The 20,841-nt window shown below is 46.5% G+C and overlaps 1 long non-coding RNA gene across 1 annotated transcript; it reads right to left on the bottom strand.

Annotated features, from left to right (window-relative positions):
• Positions 1–6,238: 6,238 nt before the first annotated feature.
• LOC139041787 (uncharacterized) lies at positions 6,239–19,157 on the bottom strand. The gene is made up of 4 exons (XR_011497705.1): positions 17,603–19,157; positions 11,267–11,449; positions 8,225–10,936; positions 6,239–7,536 (listed from the first exon to the last, which is right to left on the bottom strand). It is a non-coding gene; the product is annotated as an uncharacterized lncRNA (long non-coding RNA).
• Between the last annotated feature and the right edge of the window lie 1,684 nt (positions 19,158–20,841).

A 20,841-nucleotide genomic window follows, 5' to 3' on the forward strand; every position in this document is an offset into this window, starting at 1 on the left:
AAATAGAATTTGGCACCAAACGATATTCTATAACATCAAAACGCTTCCCTTGTGTAAAAAAAAAAGTCACAGGCAACTTTTCTCTACACTTAATTTGATCAACTGAAGCTCCAGAAAATGCACAAGGGGATCCAGGTTTCTGTTCCACGTGTTTCCCAGGGTGTGTGTCCAGGTCCCAATGAAGTCAATAAACGCATAACCTGGCTGATGTCCACCCAGCTCACCCACTCCCAGGCAGAATCTGATGGAGGAGGGACAGGCTTGGGAAGACCTCTGTTCTAATGAGTGTGGAAGAGCATCCTTCTGGGCAGAATTAACAGTCGTTTTCAATTTTTAATAGTGAGTTAATTCATCATACTTTTTAGGCCACAGAATGTTTTCCTTCTCTTAAGAAGCTTGTGAGCGGGGCTGGCCCCGTGGCCGAGTGGTTAAGTTCGCGCGCTCCGCTGCAGGCGGCCCAGTGTTTCGTCGGTTCGAATCCTGGGTGCGGACATGGCACTGCTCGTCAGACCACGCTGAGGCAGCGTCCCACATGCCACAACTAGAGGAACCCACAACGAAGAATACACAACTATGTACCGGGGGGCTTGGGGGAGAAAAAGGAAAAAAATAAAATCTTTAAAAAAAAAAAAAAAAAAAAAAAGAAGCTTGTGAGCAATATGTAAAACATCTTCCTGGTTCCCCAGCCTACAGCCTTCCAACTTTTCTTCTCATAACTAATACTGTTTCTCTTCACGGTAATTAACTCAAGGAGAAACAAGCAAGCTGCCTTTAGCTCAACCTTCATTGGTTTCCCACTAAAAACAAAAGGAGAAGAATCCAACCCTTGGCCAATGGCCCAGTCAACCACTTCCCTTGCCAGGAGAATTTTCAGCAGGAGCTGCCACTCTCTGAGGGCCTAGGATGCAGATTTTGAGCAGCAAACCCTGTTTTCATTCTGCCTTTGGCTTTCCTCTGGGTCCTGGAATGACAGTGCTTAACTAGAGACCTACAGATCGTGGAAGATTATTGTTTCCCACTCCAAGCAAAAGAAAGCACAAAGCCCAGGTTTATAAAAAAAGGCAATTTCCAGCAGTACTTTAATTAAGTGTTAACCTTTCTGCGAAGAATTATAAATTGCATTAGAACATAAACGTCAACTGATGACATTTGAGACTTGAGTTGAACTTATGTAATGTTTCCAATAATAAGTGTGTCTATTTAAGATGTCAGTTAAAAGTTCAAAACCTTGATATGTGGGCGCTGTCAAAGAGAATGGTTAGAGCCACATGTTGGGGTCTCCTGGGAGAATTTCCAAAAAGGTGACAGATTTTGACCAGAATTGAAGCTTACTTTGGCCTGAAGATCAGTTTTCTTTCTTTTCTCCTGGGCTTGGAAAAATCTTAATAACACTAGATGTGCTTACAAGTCAGATTCAGTCAATTTGAGAGTCAAGACCTATAATGCTCTTTCCCCTTTCCTTAACAAGCTGATAGCCCCTGACTGACATCCCTCCGCCTCCAAGTGATGATATTGCTGGTTCTAATGTCCCAAATTCCTTTCAACCTGCTTACTGGGAAGAAATGGCTCTCCCTTCCATCTGGCTGACAGATGCCATAAACTGCACATTACTTTGTCAGCCCTGAAGTCAGGGCATCAATAACTTCCACAGGGACAAAGCTGATAATAATCTCTTGGTATAAAATTGTCTTTTAGAGAATTAGATAAATGTGAAACTCTCCACATTGTCAAGAGCATCACTCAAGGCTGCTTTGCCAGTTTTGACAGCCCTTGATGGCAGGACTTGGTGAGCATCTGAAGACGTGGACGTTTGCTTTTAGGCCTGTACTTCCTGTAAACTGTCTCTCTGCTTCATTCTAGGCAACAATCTGGGCTCCACAAGGCACCCGTTGGCCATACTCTTCATCCTGAGCAGGACTGACAGCCCCAAGGGAGTAAGACCTGCCTCTCAAGAGAGGGCTTTCAAGTCCAGCTCTGAAATCTGCTGACGCAGAGGAATAAATAATTCCTCTCACTCTAGTGCTATCTCTTTTTACAGAGATTTTTGTGACAGGGCCTTAACAATAGCAATGCTAATTGGGTTTGTTAATCCACAAGTAGTAAGGAGAAGAACTAAGGAGGGGAGAGGGAAGCCCCAGCATGTCTCCGGAACATAATTTCACACTGTTACCACAGTTGACATTGGAAATTATTTTAGCAAATGGAAATAAATGGATTTAGAGAGTCTCTGAACTGGCAATTACTGGAGGAGTCCATTTAGTTCAGTCTAAGGCACTGGCAGGACCATGTCCTGACTAGTCAAGAGACATGCCCGGCCTTCTAGATATTTTCTTAGTGACTACTTCTGGTTTTTAATTATCCAGAAAGGAATCTCTTTCCTGTGGGTCAAAACTCTCTTTCTTGCTGCAATTGACACCTTACACTTGAGTGTTTTTTCCTTTCCCTATTCCCTCCATGAGCTCCTAGGCTGGTCTCCCTTCCCTCTCCGACTCCCAGAACAAGTATTTGAAGTATTTAGGCACTTAGTGTGATGCGGCTCTGCGCAAGTACTGTGCAGACCACTCAGATGCTGGCCTTGCCCTTTGGGAGCTTATAAACTGAGATTTAAGATTTCACGAGTTTACAAAGCTCCAAGAGCAGACACGGCAAAGCCTTGTAGCAGTTCTCCATTTCACCCTCAATAAAAGCAAAAGTCCATATGATGGTCTTCAAGGACTGCCTAATGTGCCCGCCCCACCCCATCCCGCCACCACCACCACCACCTCCATCACACACACACACACAAACTGTGACCTTCTCCTCCTCTCCAACCTTCTCTCCTCCTCTCTCATCACTCACCTGGCTCTAGCCACGTTGCCTATCCACTTCAAACCGACCCCCACCTCAGGGGCTTTGCCCTGGCTGTTCCTCTGCCTGGAACTCTCTTCCCCTTGATGTCCACTTGGCTCACTCCTCCACTCACTTCAGATCTTCGTGCAATGTCACCTTTTCACTGAGGCCCCGCCTGACCACCATGTCATCTGCAACCTCACTCTGCCCCACCACCACATTCCACCCCCAAACTTGCTCTATGATTTTTTCCCATATTAACTACTTTCTAACATGCTATATTTTTCATTTAGTTATTACACTTGTTCCTAATCAGTGCCTCCTCAGCCATGAGAACACCAGCTGTGACGACAGAAACTCCTGTTTGTTCTGGTCACTGCAGTATCATCCATACCTAGAGTGGAACCTGGCATGTAGTAGGTGCTAGATAAATACTTGCTGGATGTACAAAAAAGTCCACAAAGACCAACGACGGGCTTCTCAGACTGTAGCAGAGGAGTAAGAGGAGATGGGTCAGGGGAGATGGCGCTCACTGCCCTGTTTTCTGGCATGGAGGGAGCATCAGCCACACGGAGCAGGAGAGCACTGGCAACCCTTCAGAAAGGCCAGCCTTCCAGAGGGCTCATCTCCACCCTGCCACTCAAACACTGCAGTCTCTCAGTTCTCCATTCTCACAATAATCTCTCCCAGCTTCACTCACGGGCTCTGCCCAGGGGCTGTCCTGCTGAGCTTTCTCAACACAAATCAAATCCTTTCACTCCACACGTACTCATGGAGCTCCTCCAATGTGCCAGGAATGTTCTAGGTGCTGGAGATCCAGACAAAAGTCCCTGCCCTCAGGAAGCTTACAGTCTGGAGGGTGTGTCAGGCAAGAAGCAAGATAAATAAGTAAAACCTATGTGGTTAGATGTTGCTGAGGAGAGTTCTGTCCCTTGCATGCTTAAAATCTATCCTTGGTTCCCTACTGTGTCTAGGATGAAACTCAAGCCCCTTGTGTCCAGGAGCAGACAGATCTTTCGTGTCCATTCTTCCAGCTCAATGCTTGCTACGTGCACTCCCCTTCCAGGCAGAATGAACTGGCTGCAGTTCCCCGGTTGTGCCTTGTTCTCCTACACATCTGTGTCTTTGCACGTGCTGTCCTTCTGCCTGGAGTGCCCCCTCCCTTCCCTCCACTTTCTTTGCCAGAGTGACTTGCACTCGACACCTAACTTAAGCGTCACATCTTCTAGTGTCTTTCCCTGTCCCCGCATCGTACCACCTCCCCCATCTCAGACTGGGTGCACTTTTTTGATCTTTCCCCATTTCGCTAGGACTGTCCCTCTGCCAGTACTCGCCCCACTAGGTTGTAACTGCCTACTTCCTCACTATCTTGGCAGATCTTTGACCTCTATATCCCCTGAGTGCCTGGCCCATTGTAGTTAATCAATGAATGTTTGCTGAATAAATAAATGAATGAAGGGAAGGAATGAAGGACAGACGGATGAATGAAAACGTGAATAGGTAGAAGGAAAGTGTTACAGGCTGACTGTGTCCCCCCCAAATTTCTATGTTAAAGTCCTAAGTCCCAGTATGTCAGAATGTCACCATATTTGGAGACTGAGTATTTAAAGAGGTAATTGCAGGAAAATGAGGTCATTATTGTGGGACCTAATCCAGTCTGACTGATTTCCTTATAAGAGCAGGAAATTTAGAGACAGACACACACAGAGAGAAGACCATGCGAAGACACAGGAAGAAGACAGCCATCTGGAAGCCAAGGACGGAGGCCCCAGAAAAACTAACCTTGCAACACCTTGATCTCAGACTTCCAGTCTCCAGAAGTATAAGACAATATATTTCTGTTGTTTGAGCCACCCAGTCTGTGGTACTTTGTTATGGCAGCCCGAGCACTCTAACACAGAAGGATGGATGGATGGATGAATAAAATGATGGAAAGAAGATATGAAGGAATGAAGGAAAGAAAGAGGAAGGGAAAAAGAGGAAGAAAGGAAGGAAGGAGGGAAGAAGGGAAGAAAGGAAGGATTCATGGATGGAAGGAAGATGGATAGACGAATGGGTGGATGGCTGGATGCGTGGATGGATGAACAGATGGATGTTACCCTCCCCACAGCCTCTGTCCAGCCCTGTGGCTTTTCTCAGATTCCTGACCCTGCCTGTGACTTTCTGATCTGTCCCAGCAGGTCACAGCTCTCCTCAGTGTGCAGTGAAGACAACTCAGCCTTTGGCCCCCGCCCCTCACCTCTCCCATGGTCCTCAGCCTCCTCTTCTTCCCCTGAATGTCTTCTTCCAGGGTATCTTCTCCTGTTTCTCCCAGCATTGTCTTCCCCATCCCCAAAGGACTGTTCCTTCGTGGTCCCTTTAAACAGCCTCCTAAGCCCTAGCCCCCAAGCCTCCCAGAAGAGTGTACATCCCTCTTTTCCTCCATTGAGGCCCATCTCCAGTACCTCCCCAGTTCAGATATGCCAATTTTCAGGACCTGGAAACTTCAGTGGCTGCCTCTGGCCCTCCCTGTGAGGCTCCTTGGGGCTCTGTCTTCTCCTCGTCTCCTGAGCATCAGGGCCCAGAGGATGTACTGCAGATGGACAGTGGTGATGGTTAAAATCCAGAGTGGCCTGGATTTGAACTCGGCTCTGTTACCCCCTTAACTGTGTGACGTTGGTTGGGCGGCTCACCAGTCTCTCTGCCTTGACTCCCACATCTGTAAAATGGGGACATTAGTAGTCCCTGCCTCAGAAAGTCCTCACAAGGACTAAATGAGTTCGTGCCTGTAGAGTGCTCAGAACAATGCCTCGCACACGGGAAGAGCTCTATCGGTCTATAAGTTATATCATAAGTAAAGTAAACCCACCCAACTCTTGGCAAATGCACTTCTTGCCTCGAAACTCACTCATTGGTGCCATTTTTTGCATTATCTCCTCCCGGCACGTCTGTTTCTCCTCTTTCTTTTAGTTTAGGCCAAACAGGGGATTTCTATGGGCTCACGTAACTGGGAGGAACCACGAGGAAGCTGACAGGCCCAGCCAGGGCCCTCTCCCCCACCTCGCCTGCCTGGCAGCCATGGTCTCTTCTGCAGGCCGGCTTCTGCCTTGAGGTGAGAGCCTGGTGTGGCCTCTGATTTGCCTGGAACATCGCCACGACTTTGGTGCTGGGGGCTACCTGGAAATGGTCTGCTCTGACCCTCTGCCTAGATTTTGGAGGAAGCTCCATCGCCCAGCTAATACACTTCACGTGACTCAGGCGTGGTGGGAGCTGCTGGAGTCAGGAGGGGATGGCTGTTTGTCACTCAGCGCCATTTGGTTCTTTTCACTTGAGTGCATGTATTACTACAATAAAAACTTAAGTGAAATAAAATGTTTCCTCTTAAGTGGCAAACAGTTAAAAGACGACATAACTGAAAAGCATGGCCAGCTCAACTTTTCTTTTTTTAATCACAGTAAAATACACATAACATAAAATTTACCATCTCAACCATGTTTAAGTGCACCGTTCAGTGGCGTTAAGCACATTCACATTGTTGTGTAACCACCCCCGCTATCCATCTCCAGAATTCTTTGCATCTTGCAAAACTGAAATTCTGTGCCATGAAACACTAGCTCCCCATTCCGTGCTCCCCCAGCCCCAGCAACCACCACTCTCCTTTCAGTCTCCATGACTTGCACTCCTCTCGGTACCTCACCTAAGTGGAATCATACAGTATTTGTCTTTTTGTGACTGGCCTACTCCCTTACCATAATGTCTTCCAGGCCCATCCATGTTGTAGCGCGTGTCAGAATTTCCCGCCTTTGTAAGGCTGAATACTATTCCATCGTATACACACACCACGCTTTGTGTATCCATTCATCCATTGATGGACCCTTGGGTGGCTTCCACCTTTTGACTATCACGCATAATGCTGCTATGAACGTGGGTACACAACCAGCTCAGCTTTTAAAAGCACATTTTTTTGGAGCTTCTCTTGTTTCTCGTATAAAAATTTGGAAGCAAAGGAGGCCAGGGCACCTGGGAAATAAATTACCCTCCATCATCCCTGGCCATCAAATGGCTCCAGCCTCCTTCTTTGTTTGGGTGTTCTCTGAAGCAGAGATTATTACCTCCATTTCATACTGAGAAATTGAGGCTCAGAGAGGTTAAGTAAGTTGCCCAAGGTATCACAGCTAGAAAGGGGCTGAGATTCAAGCCAGGTCTGACTCCGCAACCTAAAACCTTTCTGCTGTCTCATGCTGCTCTCCAAAAGTGGGCTCAAAGCTGGACCCGATGTGTGTGCAGAGGGGAGGAAGGGAGGAAGCTGAAACTCTGTCCCTCTCTCCCCTGTTCCAAGGGACAAATATCATCTCTCTCTTTTTTTCTTTTTGAGTCAACGGAGAACAAAGAAAAGTACAGAAAATTGAGCCTAAAGGATGCAGACATGAAGCCTGGCTCTCAGACCAGAGCACACTTAACTACCTGTAACAACGCTGAAAGGGGGGAGAATTCTCAGTCTGCAAGGACACGCTGAGCAAAAGGGGACACAGTCCAGGAAGTATTTCAAGGCCATGAGCAGAGAGCAAAATGGCAGACGAGTGTCAGGAGGAAAAACGCCAGGAACTGCACTCGGAGAAAATCATCCAAACTGGACCAAGAGGAGGCTTGCTCGGAGCCGGTATCAGCGCAGCACAGATGCGGGTGGGGTGGACCGCACCCGTTGACGAGGAGCAGCCTTGGCCGCCTCTGCAGGGGAAGGGAGCCAAAAAGACAGGACATCTTTGGACAGGATGTTGGTCACAAAGTAGAAAACAAAAGTCAAACAGCAGTGAAAACCCTTACCAAGGTGGAAAATAAGGCTTGAGTTAGGAGAATGAGTGGATCCCACTGTGGGGCATGGATGGGAAATAGTAGTTTTTCCTTGAAAATATCAGGGCTGCCTGTTGCCGGCCCCAGCAAGGTCAGTAAAATACTGAGCATCATCAGAGAGGGCTCCATGAGCAAGCTGAGACTCTGCAGCCCGGGACCACCGCGCATGCCTCCCTGTGGCATCTCAGGAGGGCGGCGCCGACGCGGCGAGGGTGCAGGCAGGGAGGTCTGGCCACAGAGGCCCAGGTTGAACCATGAGGACGAGTTCAGGAGCCTGCGGCGTTCACAGCGCGTGCCCCCCTCCAGGGTCCGACCACGAAGTCAGAGATGCCGCTGACCCTGGACAGGTTACGCCCAGGAGCCCCCTGTAGCCCGGGGTTTATTCTATGTTGTTTGTCTTTGTGTCGTGAGGGGACCAGAGGGGAGGGGATAGGAGGAGACACTCTGACATTCTGGTACCAGGTGTTAAAGAGTCTGTGCGGAGTTTCTCTCTGAGACAGATCTGGGCCAGGTGTGGCCTGACTCCCACGTCATATTAAAAGCCCCCAAGCCGTTCCCACCAGACCTGGCCCTGCTCGTCGGTCACCGCTGTGGGGAGAGGGGTCCTCGGCTGAGCTCAAGGGACGTTCTCAGGATCTTGCCTTTGAGACATTTTGCTGAAACTTCTAAATCCAAAGTGATGCCTCTGCCGCCTGGAACAAGAATCTCAGGTAAAGACAGCCATGGAGGTTGTGACTTCCTGGCTCCCACCCCGGGCCCCGTGTCAGTGCTGCCACATCCCTGCCACCAAGCACTTAGAAGCAAGGCTTCCCTGGTCCCGGGTCTGGCACACGAGCCCCACACAGCCCTGATCCAGGGGCCAGGCCCTAAGCTCAGCTTCAGATGGCTTCACTGGAGGCTCCTAAGGGCCACTCTGATCTGTACTTGGTCTCCAGGAAAGGTCCTGCTCATGACCTGGTGGGGCCCCAGTTTGGGGAAAGATGGGAGTGGGTGGGGGAGATATGAGGGCATGAGGGCACACTGGGAAGTGAGGCAAGCATATTATGGAAAAAAAAAACCTAGGCAGCCATTCAAGCTCCTTCAGCGCTGGTAGTCACTGATGGGGGCCCAGTGCAGTTGTGCAGCTCCTGCACTGCACAAACACACCCCACAGAGGCCACAAGTATGGACAGAACTGCATGAGGAGGCTGCATGCCCAGGCCTTGGCCCTAGCACAAGGCTGTGTCCACCCCAAGGATGGGGACTCTTTCTTCTTCACACGAATACAATACATGCAAATGGACAGCCCTGGCCTTCTGACAAAGGGGACACTCGGCACGTGTCACTGGAGGGCCTGTGAGACAGTTGATGGAAGTGCACGTCCCCCCTTCCTCTGGGGAACACATGGGTTACAAAAAACGAGCTGCACCTGGGCCTGGCCTTTGCTAGGTCAGCTCGGGCTCAGCAAAGCTGCGTCCTTGGCTGCAAGTGGGGGAGAACCTTAGACATGTGCTGGGCTCATCGTCCGGAGGGCAGGTACCTACCTGGTGTTAGCCCATGGGCTGGGCATTGGGCCCATGCCTCCGTTCCAGAGTCTAGCTTGGCAGGCCCCCTGCATGCAGAACAGAGAGAGGGTCCCCGACCAGGGCAGCCTGGCCCCTTCCCTTCCCGCCCACAGGCATAAGAATGCCTCACTGCCGTTAACCGGCCGGCTCCCGGGGGGCAGGGATAATGCCCTCCCTGTGGCCGCTCCGCAGGGATGACATCTAAGAACCATCCAAAGCGCAGGGGGATTGACCCTGCTCTGCAGCGCTCCTTCAGCTTAATAGGAACAGCTGGTCAGTGAAGTGTTTGCTAGCAATTTAACAAGGCTCGAACAGCAAGAGGCATCTGCCGAGAAATCAAAAGGGAGCGCCCGGCTAAATGAGGTTTAATTTAAATTCCTAGCTCGAGCCGAGAGAGGAGCGTGACTGTGCCTTCCCGTTGTATTAGTCCCAGCAAGGCCTGGGCCAGGCAGCTTCAGCTGGAGCTCGCTCTCCGGGCCGCCTTGTGGGAGGAGGGGGGAGATGGTTCCAACGAGACTGAGCTGTAAAACCAAGAACCTGCTGAGAGGAAAGTCAAGGGCAAAAGGAAAGAGATGTCATTTCTTCTCTCTCAGAAACAAACAAAACACAACAATCTTCACTCCATTTGGGAGCCATAAAACTCATCATGGTCATGAGCACGCCCACTGTGGTGGCCCCGTCACAGCAGGGGGCAGGAGCCCACACACAAGAGGAAGGACGAGCCTGGCAAGGGGGAGGGTTTGTTCTAGGAAACGTCACCAGCCAGAGCCACGAGCACCCAGGGGAAAACAAGGGCGTCCTCTTTCTCATTGTTTCTGTGCACAAAGAGCTGGACAAATTTTGCAACCCATGCGCAAGCCGAGGGCTTCCAGTGGGTCCTCATCCACCTGTGAGTTGTACACAGCCTTGCACTTCCATTTGTAAATGCCCAACCCCAAGTGGACTTGACTCACCCTTTCCTGTACGTCCATTCCTTTTGAAAATCAGAGCCCTGGATTTACATCGGACAAAGAGCTGACCGCATTCTCTGCATGTGTCGCAGGAGGGTGGGCCGTGTGAGTCACCGAGGATGCGTCCTTCAGGGAGGCCCGTCCGGCTGCCCTTCTCCCAGGTTTCACTCCACTGGGTCAGCGATGGCTTCCTCATGGGCAGGGTCTGGAGGGTGTAGCTAGAGCTCAGTTCTCAGGCCTATTGGGCAGGGGGAGTGACTCAGAAAGCATCGGGGTGGAGAAGGTGACCCCAGTCAGCGGATGCCAGAAGTATGGCTTAAAGTTCACGCACAGTCAGTGCTCACCCTCTCCTCCTGGCCAAGGCAAAGTCTGTCCTCTTCCCCACTGCCACACTCCTCTCAGTTACTCTTTCCAATGTTGTTCTTCAAACACATCAGCACACTTGCCCTTGAAATCAGCACATGTTCTTTAAGAACATGTGACCTGCCACAGTCACCTCCTACTCTTTTGTAAGAGGTTCCAAGGCTGACGGGCCAGGGAAGTGCCTCACACAAGAGTGTGTCTTTTAGGAACTGCCTTTGACTGCCAGTAGGAGCAAAGCGAAGATAGAAGTTTATTTTCCTCTCACGTAAAAGTTCACATGCGGCAGACCTGGGCTGGCATGGCAATGGGTCAAGGGCCAAGGCTCCTTCAGTTTTTTGTCTCTGTATCTTTAGCTTCTGGCTTTTATCTTGAAGGTCACCTTGTGAGCAAAGATTGATGCTGGAATATCAGCTATTACATCTGGATTCCAAGCAGGAGGCAGAATAAAGAGAGAGGGGCCAAAAAAAAAAAGCACTTCACAATTCTCTATCTTTTAAGAAGCTTTCCCAGAAGTCCCACCCGGTCACCTTTTTATGTATCTCATTGGTTAAAACTTAGTCACATGGCCAAACCTAGGTACATAGGAAGCTGGGAAATGTGGTCTATTAGTTGAGCATATTGCCACCCCCCACAATAAATAGAGATTCTTCTGCAAAAGAAGAGGAGGAGAATGGATTTAGGCTGGCGCTAGCAGCCTCTGCCACAAGGGGCAGCATCTGGATTTCATCATCCCATTTGACAAGTCCTCACCTGAGGTTCTGAGGTTGAGATGGTGACACCCAGGCCGGGTGACCAGACAGTCTAGGGGATTCCGTCTAAGTAGCATCTCAAAAATGGTGTTGTAATCATGCCGGCGGGGACAGAAGTCCACAGTGACCACCACAGAACCTGGTCCTGACTGCAAATGTTATCAATGACTTGGATGAAGATTTCCTAGAAGATGAGATCTTTGCTCCAGTGAAGAAGGACACACAGAAAAAACTAGCAAACATACCACAATGCGACAGAGTCTATGGGAGCCCAGAGTGGACAGTGTCCATGGCAGTGAGGGGACACTTAGAGTGACTTGCCCTGGATTCTTTCCCTGGGGGCTTGCCCTGGACCTCAGGCCCTCCTAAGCACAGTCCTGACAACTGTTGGGGTTCATACACATACAGATACCCAAATAAATAAATTGCATTTCTTTCTGCATGCACTTCATGCTTAGTAAATGTGTGCTGATTGGTCAAAATTAGCCACAAAGTTCACAACATTGGTCATCAGTGAAGTCAATGAGAGGAGCAGATGGAAGAAGTGGGTTAAAGATTCTACAACATCTGGGAAAGGGGTCCTCAACTTCTCTCACACAGAGATTTTGAGCACAACTGTGTTTGTCTGAACTGCTTTCAAGGTGTTCTCTGAGGAATTAGGTAAATTTGGTGGCCATAAGGAAAGAGGCAGGAGAGGGGCTCCCTCCAGCCCTGAGTCCCACACTGAACCAGGAATGCTGCAGGTTTATTTGCAAAGCAATATTCAGAAATGGTTCCTGTTCAGTTTTTTGGTTTTATTTCGTTTTGTACTATTTATTTTGAAATAACATCAGACTCACAAGAAGCCGAAATAGTAGAGAGTTCCCATGTACCCTTCACCCAGGTTCCACAAATCATCGCATCTTATACAACCGTAGTACATTACCAAAACCAGGAAATTGACATTGGTACAATGCTATTAACTAAACTATAGACCATATTCAGGTTTCACCTTTTTAGCACATGGATATATTCATGTAAACACCATCCTTATCAGGATATAGTAGCATTCTGTCCCCACAGCGAAAATCCTTGTGCTACCCTTTTATAGTCTTCCCTCTATCTCTCCCCTGGCACTCACTGATCTGTTCTCCATTACTATAATTTTGTCATTTTTAAAATGTTATATAAACTAAGTCATATAGTATGTAGCCTTTTTAGATTTCTTTTTTCACTCAGCATAATGACCTCGAGATCCATCCATGTTGTTCTGGGTATCACCAGTTTGTTTCCTTTTATTGCTGAGTAGTATTCCACAGTCTGGATGTACCATGGTTTGTTTAACCATTCACCATTGAAGGACATCTGGGTTGTTTCCAGTTTTTTGTCTATTATGAATAAATCACTATAAATATTTGTGTACTGCTACAAACATCTGTGTTCATGTGAACTTAAACTTTCATTTATTTAGGAAAAATACCCAGAAATGTGATTGCTACGTCATATGGTAAGTTTAAGTTTAACTTGATAAGAAACTGTCAAATGGTTTTCTAGAGTGGCTGCACCATTTTGTCTCCCACTAAGCAACATGTGAGAGTTCCAGTTGCTTTGCATCCTTGCCGGTAATTCATATTGTCAACATTTTTTTGTTTTAGCCATTCTAATAGGTGTGTAGTGGAATCTCATCATGGTTTGAATTTGTATTTCTCTAATGGCGAATGATGCTGAACATCTTTTCATATGCTTATTTGCATCCACATATTCTATTTGGTGAAGTGTCATTCAAGTTTTCTGCCCATTTTCTAATTACATTGTTTTATTGTCAAGATTAAAGAGTTCTTGATGTATTCTGGATGTAAGTTCTTTGTCAGTTATGTGATTTGCAAATATTTTCTCCTAGTCTATGGCTTGTCTTTTTATTCTATTAAGAGTATCTTTTACACAGCATAACTTTTAAATTTGATGAAGTCCAATTTAACAATTTTCTTTTATTGATTGTGATTTTGGTGTCCTAAGAAATCCTCACCTAACCCTAGGTCATGTAGATGTCATACAAAGTATCTTCTCTGACCACAAAAGGATGAAATTAGAAATCAATAACAAAAGGAAAACTGGAAAATTCACAAAATTGTGGAAATTAAGCAATGCAATTTTAAACAAACAGTGGATCAAACAAGAAATCAAAAGGAAACTAGAAAATACTTAGAGATTAATGAAGGCAAACACAACGTAACAAAACTTATGGGATGCAGTAAAAGCAGTGCTAAATGGGAAATTTATAGCTATAAATGCTTATGTTAAAAAACAAGAAAGATTTCAAATCAACAACCTAACTTTACAATTTAAGAAACTAGAAAAAGAAGAACAAACTAGAACAAAGCTAGCAGAAGGAAGGGACTAATAAAGATTAGAACAGAGATAAGTGAAATAGAGAATAGTAAAACAATAGAGAAAATCAATTAAATCAAAAGTTGGCTCTTTGAAAAGTTCAACAAAATTGACAATCTTTTGGTTAGATGGACTAAGACAAAAAAGAGAGGATTCAAATTATTAAAATCAAAAATGAAAATGGAGACATTACTACAAATTCTACAGAAATAAAAAGGATTATAAGCAAGTACTAGGAACAATTGTACAGCAACAAATTGGACAACCTAGGTGAAATGAACAAATTCCTAGAAACACAAAAGCTACCAAAACTAAATCACAAAATACAAAATCTGAATAAACCTATAAACAGTAAGAAGATTGAATTTATAATCAAATATTTCCCAATGAATAAAAGCCCTGGACCCAGTGGCTTCACTGATGAAGTCCACCAAATGTTTAAAGAAGAACTAATACCAATCCTTCTCAAACTTTTCCAAAAATAAAAAAATTGAAGAGGAGGGAACACTTCCCAACTCATTCTGAGGCCAGTATTACCCTGATACCAAAGCCAGACAAAATCACTACAAGAAAAGAAAACTATGGACCACTATCCCTATGAACATTGATGAAAATATCCTCAACAAAACACAAGCAAACAGAATTCAGCCACATATTGAAAGGATTATACACCACAACCAAGTGGGATTTATTCCTGGAATGCAAGGATGGTTCAACATACAAAAATCAATTAATGCAATACACCACATCAACAGAATGAAGGGGAAAGCCACATGATCATCTCAATTGATGCAGAAAAAGCATGTGACAAGATTCAACATCCTCTTATGATAAAAATACTCAACAAATTGAGAATAGAAGGAAACTACCTCAACATAATAAAAGCTGTATATGAAAAACCCACAGCAAACATCATATTCAACGGTAAAAGACTGAAAGCTTTTTTTCTAAGATCAGGAATAGGGCAAGGATGCCCACTTTTACCACTTTTATTTAACATAGTACTAGAAGTTCTAGCCATACCAATTTGGCAATAAGAAGAAATAAAAAGCATCCAAATTGGAAAAAAAAAGAAGTAAAATGATCTCTGCTTGCAGGTGATATGAAATTTTATGTAGAAAAATCCTAAAGATTTCACAAAAAAAAACCCTGTTAGAACTAAAAAATGAATTCAGCAAAGTAGCAGAATACAAAGTCAACACACAAAAATCAGTTGCATTTCTATACACAAACAATGAACAATCTGAAGAGGAAATTACAAAAACAATTCTATTTACAATAGCATCAAAAAGAATAAAATACCTAGGAATTAACCACAAAGGCAAAAGACTTGTACGATGAAAACTACAAAACATTGCTGAAAGAAATTAAAGACATAAATAATTGGAAATATATCCCAAGTTCATGGATTGAAAGACTTAATATTGTTAAAATAATACTACCAAAGTCATCTATAGGTTTAAAGCAATCCTTATCAAAATCCCAATGACTTTTTTGCAGAATTAGAAAAACTGCCCCTGAAATTCATATGGAATCTCAAGGGACCCTAAATAGCCAAAAACAAAGCTACAGTAACTAAAACAGTGTAGTATTGACCTAAAGACAGAAGTATAAACCAATGGAAGAGACCAGAGTCCAGAAATAAACCCTTGAATATACAGTCAAATTATTTTTGACAAGGGTGCCAAGACCATTCAATGGGGAAAGGATGGTCTTTTAAACAAATGGTGCTGGGAGAACTGGATATCCACAGGCAAAAGAATGAAGTTGGACCCTTCCTAACATAATAAACAAAAAATTAACTTAAAATGGATCAAGGACCTAAATGTAAGACCAAAAGTAATAAAATTCTTAGAACAAAATGTCAGACAAAAGCTTCACAACATTGGATTTGGCAAAGATTTCTTAGATATGACATCAAAGGCATCAACGACGAAAGAAAAAATAGACAAATCAGACATCATGAAAATTTTAAAATTCTGTGCATCAAAAGATACTATCAACAGAGTAAAAAGGCAACCTAAAAAATAGGAGAAAATATTTGCACATCACCTATCTGATAAGAGATTAATATCTAGAATATATAAAGAACAATTAAAACTCAATAACAAAAAAAGAAACAACCCAGTTCAAAAATGGGTAAAGGACTTAAACAGGCATTTTTCCAAAGAAGATACATACATGGTCAACAATCAAATGAAAAGATGCTCAACATCACCAATCATTAGGGAAATGTAAATCAAAACTATAACGAGATACTACCTCACACCCATTAGAGTAGCTGCTATCAGAAAACAGCAAGGGTTAGGGAGGATATGAAGAAATTGGAACCCTTGGACACTGTTGGTGAAATGCTAAATGGCACGGCCACTTTGGAAAACAGTATAGCAGTTCCTCAAAAAATTAAAAATAGAATTGGCATGTGATCCAGCAATTCTACTTCTGGGAGTATACCCAAAAGAATTGAAAGCAGGGTCTCAAAGAGATCCTTGTACACCCACATTCAAAGCAGCATTATTCACAATAGCTAAAACAGGGAAGCAACACAAATGTCCACTGGTGGATGAATGTATACGCAAAATGTGGTAGATACACACAATGGAATACTATTCAGCCTTAAAAAGGAAGGAAATTCTGCAATATGCAAAATATGGATGAACCTTGAGGACAGTCTGCTAAATGAAATAAGCCGATCACAGGAAAACAAATATCATATGATTCCATTTACATGAGGTAGTTAGAGTAGTCACTATCTTCAAGCCAGAAAGTAGAATGGTGGTTGCCAGGGGCTGGCGGGAGGGGAGAATGAAGAGTTATTATTTAACAAGTATAGAGTTCCAGTTTTACAAGATGAGAAAAGTTATAGGGATGGACGATGGTGATGGTTGGACAACACCGTGAATGTATTTAATATCACTGAATTGTACACTTAAAAATGGTTAAGATGGTAGATTTCATGTTATATGTATTTTACCAGAATAAAAGAAAATTTTTTAAAGATCATTCCAACATTTGTATCATCTCAATGTTGTCATTTGTTCATTTTATTTTCTTGTTTGAGTTGGGATTTTCCTGGTTCTTGGTATGAAAAGTTATTAGGGATTGTATTGGGCGTTTTGCGTATTATGTCACGAGACTCTGGTACCTAGTTAAATATTCTATTTTCACAAGCAGTCGCCCTGTTTAGGTTCAACACACACATCCTGGCCCACTTTGTGGGCTGTGATTTAAATCTCAATTTCATTTTCAAGGCCTTCATCAAGCTATTCTCGTCTGCCCTGCTTCCATGCTGTCCAGAGGTCAACCTGAAACCCGTGTGGTATTAGTTCCCAAACCTATCGCTGTTGATTCGGATCCATATCACTCATGGGCCACTTGAGGGTCACCCACGACTTCATTCATAGATTTTAAAAATCCTTTTCTTCAGCTCCCTCTTCTCTATAATCGTCCCCCCAGTCTCTATTCAGGAAGGGCTGGTGTGTTGCTCACTTGCTCTTCCCTTGGTGCAACGGTCGACAGGGCTGCCCTGTGGCTGCTGGGCCAGCAGGAGGGGGAGAGGAGACACCTCTGCTGACATGTGCCTAGTGCAGCGCGGGGATGGCTGACAGGTTCCACCCCACAGTCTCCACAGGGACAGGAGGCAGAGGGTGAGGGGCAACTTCCTTAAGGCAGGCAAAGAGTGATCCATGGCCTTTGACCACAGCCTCCACAACCTCCACAGCCACAGCACCCAATGGGAGGGGACTGTGGTAGCTTTTCTTCTTGTCCTCACCTGAGTAGGTGAGCAGAGTGCAAACAATCCATTACACGGAGCACCCTTTCCTGGGTCCACCGGCTAGAGAGGGCAGGCTTCCTTGGGGTTTTTTGTCTGAGTCACTTGGTATTTTCAGGTTTGGAGCTTCTCTAGTGCACAAGCGAGGACGTACAGGAGACAAACACACACACACACACACACACACACCCCCCTCACCTCTGGGTTCTTCTCCAATCCCCAGGTCATTAGCCATCTGTCTTCTTTCCTCCACCTTCCTTCCACGTCTTCTGATAGTTGGTGCTTTGTGTATTTCGTCCAGGATTTTGGGTTGTAATTAGCAGGAGGAATGGGTGGAAGGTAGTGACTCCATTTTGTCTGGAATCAGAAGTCCACGTTCAATTTTCTGGCAAGTGCCGTGCTCAGGCATCGAGGTGAGTGTAACAGCAAACAGATGCTCCCTGAGGCAGCCTTGACCCACAGACTCTGGACAAGGGCAGCCTCCCCATCACACAGGACGTCCCTGGGGTGTGTGGGTTATATCTGGGTGACATGACTGCCTCAGCTCTTACTTCTCTACCAACAGAAGACCGTCACTAGGTTTTCTTTTTGTTCTTTCACATCACATGAGAGGAAAATGAAATCTCGTTGTCAGACAGCATCAGGGCCAGACCAGCATTTGCTGAGGTTTTGGGGGATGACACTGCTAGGCAGACAAAGCTGCAACAAACCCACGGAGGCTTCACCGTGCTCAGAGGAGGGTGTGGAGAGAGGTGACGTGGGGGACTTGCACGTTACAAATGTCAGGAAAGACCGAGCAGCACAGGGCGTTGGTGTCGCCGGGAGAGCCGCAGCTCCTGCTCTGGGCGCCACGTGCAGACCGTCTCCAGAGCCAGGACCTGTGCGACAGGCGCACAGAGTGAACGCACGCTCTCCAGCTCCTTGCTGAGCAAGGCCAGCCAGGCTTTGGATATGAATACAGACTGGCTCCAGCAACTCACTACAGGCAGTAAGCAAAACTAAATAAGCAGGAGCAGAGACGGCTGTAAGAGGAGGCGAGTCCCTTTGTCATTGCAGATTTGTAGGAAAGGGTGAGGGGTGTGGACAACTGCAGACTGTCACTCCAGGAGGGTGGTCAGCACCCCAAAGCCGACTCTCCGGGGGAGCTTGGTAATGACACCCAAACTTTGTGAGCTTCTGGAATGTGCTGCAAGGCTGCACCAAGAAAGACACTTTCTCTGGAAGAGCGAGGCTGCCTCCCCAGCAGCGCGGACAGCTGGCCGGGAAGGTGCCGGACTCGCCATTCTAAGGAGATGGGGTTTCTCTTCTCTCCTTCTGCATTAGCAAGTGAATTCGCATTTCCACTGTTTATGTATCTTAAAAGCCAACGTTTTCAGTGTGTGTTTGGGGTGGAAAGCGATCATCCCACAATTGGCACGAGATTCTTTCTTAGCCGCAGCATCTCCTTCGAGACTGAGCCGCCGTTTGTGCAGTTTTGTTATTTAAGACAACACATTGCCCGCTACTCGGGGAAGAGAACATGAGTAAACTGACGAACTTTTTCAGGAACGTGACAGCCAGTCTCGGCTCCCGGGGAGAGTTATAGCTGGATTTGGGCGAGAACCAGGCAGAGAACACCCACCTGCTGCGCTCGTGCATCAGGCTCCACGGTGGCGCGTGGGGGGCACAGGAGGGTTGGGGTGACTGCCGTCACGCACCTGGCCCTTCACCCCCTGCCTGCTCCCAGGAGGGCTTCCTGCTCTGGCCGCTGACAGCAAAACTCACTCAGAGTAGAAGGGCAGGAAATGGCCTTTTCTTGAGCCAAATCCAAATGGAATCCAAAATCTGTGCAAAAAAATGTGGGCAGGCTTTCTGTTTTAGTCACTCCGGGAGGTGTTCACGCTCCTCACACATTCTTGGTGCCTCCCTCCTTCCCTTCTGCAGTCTACACAGCCTAAGAATGTTTTCCCGAGGAAGACGATTGGATTAGGCATTAAGCTTAAAAGTACAGATGCTCTCATCAGTGACAGAAAGGTAGTTGGGGTGCAAAGGTGCAAAATGAACTTCTTGTGTGGTGTTCAGTGATCATAGCCCTAAAGGTGAAGGCATGAACTTAGGATATTGGAGGACTTTTACTCAAAATACACCTCAAACCCAGTTGATGTCCTTGTGGTTCTCACTGTTAACGTTCCCAGTGGCTCCTCCATGAAATCAAATTTCTTCCAAGACTAAAAATGCAGCAGAGTTTTTCCTGTGGTAATGGCAAGCCCACCTCAAAAAGAAGGTGGGCCTGATCTTATAGCTCTTCACAGGTCACCTCCTCCTGGACGCCACTCCACTGCTTTGGGCTTTCCTCCATTCACATGCCAACCGTACTACAAATGCAATCACGTATACAGAAGTTAGTCTTCCCCTCTGATCCACGTGTCCTCAAAAGGCTCCTAACAAAGACTTATTGAATGGATAGACGGATGGATGGATGGGGAGGGTGGATGGGTGGATGGATGGATGGATGGGTGGGTAGATGGATGGATGGGTGGGTGGATGGATGGCTGGGTGGGAGGGTGGGGGGTGTGGATGGACAGTTGGGTGGGTGGATGGGTGGATAGGTAGATGAAGTAAAAAGGGAGCAACAGCAGGCTCCATGGCCCTTGTTGCCCCTGTCCAGTGAGCGGCTGGGGAAAGCTCTCAGCCTTCCTGTCTTCAGTGTCCTGTAGGACACCCAGCTCCCCCAGTCTGGCCCTTACTGACTGATGCATTAGTAAGAAGCAGGACTTGGAGCTCTCTCGCCCACGCTGACATCTGTGTCTCTGTCTTGGCTGATGCAAGAACATGGTCTCTCCCAAGAAAGGAAGATAGTAATAGGAAAAGGCCCTCAGCTGAGCACCAAGACACAGAGCTATTCAGTTTCAAGGCCCAAATTAAACAGCTACCACTGCCCTATTCTTATTTTAAAAATGATTCATCAGAACAGAAAAAAATTTCTGTGTTTACTGGCCCTGCAGCCTCTCTTCCAATTTCAGCAGGAATGGGAACTTGGGCATTAGGACGGTGTGCAGGCAGAGCCCCTTCCCAGCTGCTGGGCAGCACCCAGCTCACTTCTCAGCCCCTGGTACCACCTGGGTCTCCCGGTGGGTAGGACCTGAGCCCTCACTTCCAGGCCCCGAACCTGAGGTCAGTGGTTCTGGGGCATTAGCCAGCAGAGCCCCTGCTGGAACAGGAGCAGGTGCAGAGAAGAGCTGCACAGCAGGGAGCTCCGGGCTGGGCCCGCTCTCCTCTCCGCAGCTCGCCCACTTCTTGGGGGTCCAGGCTAGCTCTCCCCTCGGACTTTCCAACACCTCAAGGAACATGCTTCCTGGTTCTGAGTGGGCAGGTAAGGTGGGCTTGTGTCCCACTGAGAGCTAAGCCACTCAGTCCCAGAGCAGGGAGGGGGGCTTCTGGGAGGGGCTGCCACAAGT

Source organism: Equus asinus, chromosome 24 (assembly GCF_041296235.1).
Source record: "Equus asinus isolate D_3611 breed Donkey chromosome 24, EquAss-T2T_v2, whole genome shotgun sequence".
Taxonomy (NCBI): domain Eukaryota; kingdom Metazoa; phylum Chordata; class Mammalia; order Perissodactyla; family Equidae; genus Equus; species Equus asinus.